General features: G+C 46.1%; 1 pseudogene; it reads left to right on the top strand.

The window, feature by feature from the left end:
• The first annotated feature begins 4,376 nt into the window (after nt 1–4,376).
• The window catches only part of LOC116882729, a 14,334-nt pseudogene continuing 11,152 nt past the window's right edge, over nt 4,377–7,558 (top strand).

Genomic DNA, 7,558 nt, shown 5'->3' on the forward strand with positions numbered 1-7,558 from the left:
TACTGTAACAGAGTGACTCCTGGGTTGGAGGTTCTGTACTCATGCAAATCCTCATGTAGGGCCTTGTCAAAGATAGTGGGCAGATTCTTGAACCCTTGGGAAAGTCTTGTCCAGGTGAGCTAGCCTTGGAATCCTTCCTGTGGGTCAGACCACTCAAAAGCAAAAAGGTGCTGAGAATTCCTTTGCTAAAGACATGCAGAAAAATGCATCCTTGAGATCTAAGACGGTATACACAGTTCTTCTTGGGCCCAGGAGGGAGAGTATGGTATAGGGGTTAGACACTGTCAGGTGGATATCTTCAACCTGTTTATTAACTTCCCGCAAGTCCTGAACGGGTTGGTACTCCTCAGTCTCGGCCTTTTCAACCAGCAGCAAAGGTGTGTTCCATGGAGATTTGCAAGGAACTAGGATCTCGTCTCCTCAGAGGCAGTTAATGTGCTTTCTGATCCCTTCCTTTGCTTCCCGAGGGAGGGAGTACTGCTGGACGTGAACAGCCATAGCCATCGCTTTTAATTGTACCACCACTGGAGGCTGTCCCTTGGCCAAGCCAGGGGGCTTCCCTTCTGGCCAGACTTCGGGAAACTTGACCTGTAGGGTTTGAAGAAGACTCCTTTCTCTTGTCTCCTCTGGTTCTGAGACTGGCTTGTAAAGAAGGTATTCATCTTCTGCTGCCACAAACATCTGCACAGTTGTCCATTTATGTCTTTCTATGCCATTTGCCCCTTGTACCCAGACTTCCTCTCTAGATAGTTTTCCCATAGGTTTCAAATGATTTCCCCTCCACTTCAATTTTTACCCGAGGTTCAAGGAGGAGCTCCAAACCACGGCCCCTTCAGTCTCTGGAGGCCAGCATGGCCATCTTCCTTTCGGGGTACTCCCTGGCCCAATGTCCTTTTTCCTTACAGTAAGCGCACTGATCTGAATCTAAGTCTTCCCGCCAGCCTTCTCTGTGTTTAGGCTTTTCCTTCCTTTTACCATCCCCTACCTGCCTCATATAATGCCAAAACCTTTCTCCTGTGCATCCCTGTTGTTAAACACCTTTGCTGCTATTCCCACTAACTCAGATTCTTCCCTTCAAATCCTTCAATTTTCTGAAGTTTCCTAGATCTAAGGCTGACTGACTGGCAAAGCAAGATCGTCTAAATGAGCTATTGTGCAACTTCCCTGAAGTTTACCTCAAGTTGTCTAGCTTAGGTAAACAAACATTTAAAGACAATCAAATCTAGAATTTAACATCCATAAATGTGTGTTATTAAAACATAATTTTTCTCTCTAAAATAACCCTTGTTTCCAGAGATAGCCAAATCAGGACTAACTTATTTGAAAAACAAGTCCAGTTTTAACAAACTTGGCCTAATTATTTACATAAGCTCAGCAAGAACAGTGAGTGATCATATAAATATTTTAGAATCTGCTTTGCTGGAACTTCTTGTAAGGAATCTCTAGGTTGAACTTATAATATCCTCTCCAGGCCAGAAGCCAAGCTACATACTTGCCATCAGACATGCCTGCAATACCTGTCGATTTGGGCGAATTCCTCTTCCTGAGGCCCCCAAAGTATCCTGAGGTTCCTGCATCTCCCAGGAAGTAACATCCTTTACTCACCTGTTGAGTCTGCTGGGAACTCTCTAAGCAAGGTATCGGGCCAACAGTTCCAAAGGGCTTTATGGTTCCAGGTTTTATAAAGTCAATCTTAGTTCCTTTAAGCTGTCTAGTCATATCTGAGTCTTTTCAAATATGACATTCCAATCAAAGCCTTGGTAAAATAACCAGTGTTTCCAATTGTGTCCTGTTACAAGGAGAACAGATTCTTATTGAACTTATGCAAATGACTGATTGCCATGGAAGAAAGAATACTTGCTGAGACATTTTGGTTTCAGAGGGTTCAGATAGAGAGAAAGAGTTGAATACCTTGATTTGTTTACAAATGGCTACTTTTATATCTCTGTAAGTTACAGATAACTTAAGAAAAAGTTTCCCTAGTCTGGAAGAGCAAACATTAAAGAACCATTAATGTTTAAAATAAGACAAAACATCAAGAGATACAACATTACAATCTTTCAGTTCACCTAGTCCCATGTTAATAATTCTGGCTTAGTCTGAATGCAGCTTTTACTTCTGTAAATTCTTACCCATTTCAGTTCCAGGATTTCAACATATCAAACACCTGTATCTGTCCTGAAAGTCTTTCCATATGAATTTCCTTTAAGGCTGAAGTCATTTTACAAGAGAATTATTAGAAGGCAAATTTATGAATCAGTTAAGCACAAAATGTATTCACCAGCAGATTTCAAAAGCACAAACCCAGTTCCAGCAGCCAACGCTCTAGCATTTTATCCCATTTGGTTAAGACCTAGATAACCAACAAATTTAGTTCCATTTGTCATTCAAGCACCCTTCACAGTTTCAGGTTACCAAAGACTTCAGAAGCCACTTTAACAATTACCCATTAAAACCTTGAGACAGATAAGTAACTATCTCCACTTCAGATGCCATGCTCTCCTGCCAGCAAGGGGGAGGGGCTAGGCAGTCCACATCGGGCCAGAGAAGGCAAGGAATTCCCTGAAACAAAGGGAGTTTTGGAAGCTGCTTGAGAATATTCCTTAAAGTCTCTGTCTCGAGTTAGACTAACCCCAGTTGGCTCCAGTCATATCCCTTAACACATGAAATGAGTGAGGGAGAAGCCCCACACCTATTATGAGGAACAGAGAGACAAAAGTGAGAGTCCCCTGACTCTCTGCTTGCCCCTTCCTTCCAACACAACAAACAATGCAACAGATAACAAAAAGGCAGGACAAAACAACCACAGACCCAGCAACCCTCACCCAGAACCGGCTGCTGGTGGGGGTTTCCTCAGACCCCTAGAGATGCTCGCCCGTGGGGATTTTCTCGGTCCCCTAGAGATGAGCAACACTACAGGCAACAAAAGACAAGACAAAGACAACCAAACCCAGCGGCCGGTGGAGATTTTCTCAGTCTCTTGCAACCACCCACTGGCGGGGGTTTTCTCGGCCCCCTGACTGCCCAGGGGGACTCGAACCCCCTGGCAGGTACCAGAAGAGGCATGGGGTGTCCCCTGCATCCACTCCAACCCTGGGGAGCATGGCTGCGTCCAGCTTCTCCCTGGTGGACCATACCCTGGAGCTCCGCAACCAGACACACAGGATCCCATGATCTTACCTCCAGAGGCTTTCCCCAGAAATTCTGATGCTGACTCAGTTCTCGTCATTTGATTGCAGACGAGCCTCCAACGTAATCAAAGGAGCGAGACTGATACAAAGTGAAGGTCAAGCAAAGCTTTATTTTGCACCAAGCATCGAGAATCAAACTGACCGGTCAGGGCCATTTCTTGCAAAGAGGCGACCCCTCCCAGCCTCACAGACTAAGTTTTATAGAGGTAGTTTAGCCGGGCTATACACAGGTGGCCAATGAGATTGCAATACACAGAGAAAACTGCACAGTCATGCTAGGTCTGCCACGCACAGAAAAAAACTGCTAGGTAACACACAGGTGTCCAGTTGAATTTCATTTACCCCAGTTAGATATATGTGCACCCCCACTGATTGGATGTCTTCAAGTAACCTGACCCGCCCTTGTATCTAGGCTTTGCAAGTAAGTTCCTCTGGGAGGGGCGGGGTCGATCTAAGTTCACTACATAAAAACAAAACGACTCCCTCTGGCCAACCAGGCCCTTACACATCTCACCTGGGAAATTCAGGTCCCCTCTCTGTCCACCAGTGTCCCCAGAGACTGACTCCTCTGTGCTGGGCACATCCAGAGACACCCAATGACTCACACTCTGCCTCTCCTTCCCCACCTCCACCCCAAATCAGACCTGGGGCTGCAGCTCCTTTGTTCAAGGGCATCTCAGGGAGTAGGAGGCAGAACACTCAGGACACTGGTCCCTGGAAGGAGCATCCGAGCCTCCTTGTGAGACTGTCTCCAGAGTGACATGACTCTCATGGCTGCAAGGACCATGGCTCAGGGCCTGGAGCTCACACCATATGGGAACATGTGATCATGTGGATCTTCACAAGACCACCAACCTTGAAATATTTTCATATGGATTCAGGCCATATTAATAGGTTTGCATGAAACATTGATGAAAAAAGTAAGCAATATCAACTGGTTGATTATGTCAATTGCTGGTCTGCTGTGGGATGGGGGCTTCATAGAGACAATAGCACCATGTGTAAATAGACCGGAAATCTTGATGAATCTCCAACAGCAGGTGGTTGTTTGACTAGTAAGCTCCCACTTACAAAATGATGATGAACCTCAAAATGAGAGAGTTTCCTATTTTGTTGTCATGCCACAGATGGGACCACAGAGTCTCTGGGGTATAGAGAGGGAACGAGAAGCCAGGGAAGGAGGTCATGAGGTCACTGGACCACCTTTCCCTGACTCTAGTGTTGTCTGAATTTCTCAGAGGGACCAGACCAGAAATCTGACCAGACCATGGCCAGAAATCTGGAATACCCTGGGCCAGCCCCAGACAAACCCCGGCAGAATGGGCAGGGTCAGTGGTTGTGTTCAAATCCCTGGAATGTGATCATGATACCAAATTTAGAGACCAACTTTCATTTTCTGACTTGAGAGCTGTTGGAGAAAGCTGCAGGATCATTTCTCCCTCCTCATTCACCTGGCCTGAGCTTGCAGATGGTTTGATTCCCAGAGGGGAGGAAATTTGCATAAATACTATCAACACAGAACAAAAGGCCTGGAAAGAAATAAGAGAGGTCAGGGTGAGGCTGATTCAGCTGTGATTCTCAGAAGCAGCCCCGAGGAAATCCGCCATGGCCTGGACCCCTCTCTCACTCCTCCTCCTCACTCTCTGCACTGGTGCTGTCCTCAGTCCTGCCTACACTCTCAGCCCCACAGGACCTGAGCTGAGCCTGCCACAAACCTTGAGCACAGGCACAGCACAACCTCAGAATTGGGATCCTGGGATGAGTCCCTGGACCTCTCCTCTTCTGTCTTTTCAGGCTCCGTGGTCTCCAGTGAGCTGACTCAGCCACCCTTTGTGTCAGTGGTCCTGGGACAGATGGCTACAATCACCTGCACTGGAGAGGAACTGAATATGATTATGTACACTGGTACCAGTAGAAGCCAGGAGAAGCCCCTTTGATAGTCATTTATGTATATAGTGAGTGGCCCTCTGGGATCCCAGAGCGATTCTCTGGCTCCAAGTCAGGGAACAGGGCCACCCTCACCATCAGCATGGCACAGGTCGAGGACAAGGCTCACTATTACTGTCAAGTATGGGATAGTGGTAATGCTCACAGTGACACAGGCAGATGGGGAAGTGAAACACAAACCGGTTGCCCATCTGTGTCACCCTCTCCTCCAGCTCCAGGAGGAGAGCAGAGCAATGAGCAGGTCAGGCCCAGGTCCCCAGGTCTGAGGTCCCCAGTCTGTCCCATTCCTCCCAGTCCTCCAGGCAGGCTGCACAGGGCATATCACCAGCACATTTGTAATCAGTTGTTAGGACTCCATTTCCTCTGGGACTTTGTGTGGAGGAAGGACTTCACATGTGAAAAGAAGAAAGGGAACACCTTTTTAAAGAATTTTCTTTTAAAACTTCCCTAAGTGAATATGTCTGAAATTTAAAAATTCTGGGGATATACTGACAGGAAATATAATGCTGTCGGGGAAACTGATGCCATAGCAATGGAAAGTATTCAAAATGAAACACACAGTGAAATACCTAATAAAATAAATGAAGGCTCAGTGCCCGGATGATACCTTTACATCACCGAGACAGTGTGCAAGTGTAGGGACTTAAAGGAGGGAAGGTGAGGAACTGGGGGTGAAATAAAAAGTCTGTGAAGATATAATCTAAAAAGGCTACAGACACAGGGAGACAAGATGGCGGGAAGGTAGGAGTAGGCGCTGTTTCAACCTGTACCCTAAAGTGAGCTGATTACCTACCAAAGAACTCAAATCACCCATGAAATCAGCCTGAGATCAGAATTATACATGTCTGGATCTCTACAGGGGCAGAAGACGCCAGTGGGCAGGTAAAGCAGAGTGGGAACATCAGACTGATATTGGAAGGTAAACAAAAGGGGTAAGGAGCCACCAGAGGTGACCCATTGGAAAGTAATGCCCCAATACAAGAGTGCCCTGCATCTAGGGACCAGCATTAACTTGGAGTCTGGTTGAGCACTCAAAAATAGCAATGGATCATGGGGGGAAATTGTGGGAATTTGGGCAGTTAAAGACAGGGTCTTAAGTCCCCAGACCCAGGACAGTCACCCCTGGCATGAAGCCAGAGTGCGGCAGAAAAACCAGGTCTTGGTCCCTGAGCCACTAGCGCACCTGAGAGCGCATGGGGTGTGGCTCTTATGAGGGGCTGGGAGCCTCACCAGCCAGCAAAAGCACAGCCGTTTTGTAGTCCCCACATGAGCGCTGAGCCGTGCTATCAGAGCCTGAATCGCGCCCCACGCCCTCCCCTGAGAGTGGTGCACTCAGGCACCAGCCCAGCGCTCTCAGACCCGGAAAGACCAGGCACTCCCAGCCTGGGCCAGCAGGAAAATCTCAGTGTGTGATCGCTGCTTGGAACTACTCTGGCGGTCCAGAGCTGCCTAGACAGCCGCTGCTGTCGTGGGTTTGGGTACAAGCAGGAGTTCCTGTGTCCCCAGGGACCGCAATTCAGAACCTGCTCTGCCAGCAGCCAGGAGGGAACTTATGTGCTCTGCAGCACCCAGAGGGAAATAGACTGAGGTTTCTCTCTGAGAGGGAGGTCTGGGTGCAGTTTGCTTTCCTCTAAACCCCAAAAACCATCAAAAGCTGTCCAGGAGAGAGAAAACAAGCAAACAAACAAACAAACATAAAAACCTCCAGAGAACAAAAGCCTGAAAATCCAGTTTCCTCAGAGCCCACTCCCTTGATGGGGGTGGGAGGAATTAACTCAGGGAACATTGCCTGAAAATCCACGTGGCATGCCCCTCCCCCAGCAAGCCAAACAGGAAAAAAAAAAAAGTTGACAAGAGAACAACCACCACTACTTCATAGATACAAGTTTTATTTTTAATTCGTTGCCACTATTCTGGTTCTTTTTATATAGATAATTTTTAACCTATTTACCATCACAGTGAGATGTCCAGTACATAAATTCCATAATAGCCTTTTAACCTGACTTTTTGATATATATACCCGTGTTTTTCTTTAGCTTTTCTTTTTTTTTAATTTTTTAAACTTTTAGTTTAGTGTACTTTAATTTAGTTTATCCTTTTTTATTTTTATTTTTTTATATTCATATAAAATTAAACTTCAAGGTAATCCCCTTTCCCCAATCAACACTATCCCATAGGTAAACCAATTTTTAATCCCCCTTTATCTTATGAAAGTAGAGTCCTTTAACAAAGATTTCAAGATACACCCAGGAAGAATCAAAATAAACTTCCTCGCCCACAGTGAGAATTTATTACCACTCTCTCATGTTTTTCTTCCACCAGTGTTTCTGTGTATTTGTGTTTGTCCTGATAGTATATAAATCTTATACTTGGGGTTCTTTTTGAGGAGGTTTTTTTTTTTCTTTTTTGCTTTTATATAT

The sequence above is a fragment of the Lontra canadensis genome, unplaced genomic scaffold (assembly GCF_010015895.1).
Source record: "Lontra canadensis isolate GAN:19392208 unplaced genomic scaffold, GSC_riverotter_1.0 scaffold87, whole genome shotgun sequence".
NCBI lineage: Eukaryota > Metazoa > Chordata > Mammalia > Carnivora > Mustelidae > Lontra > Lontra canadensis.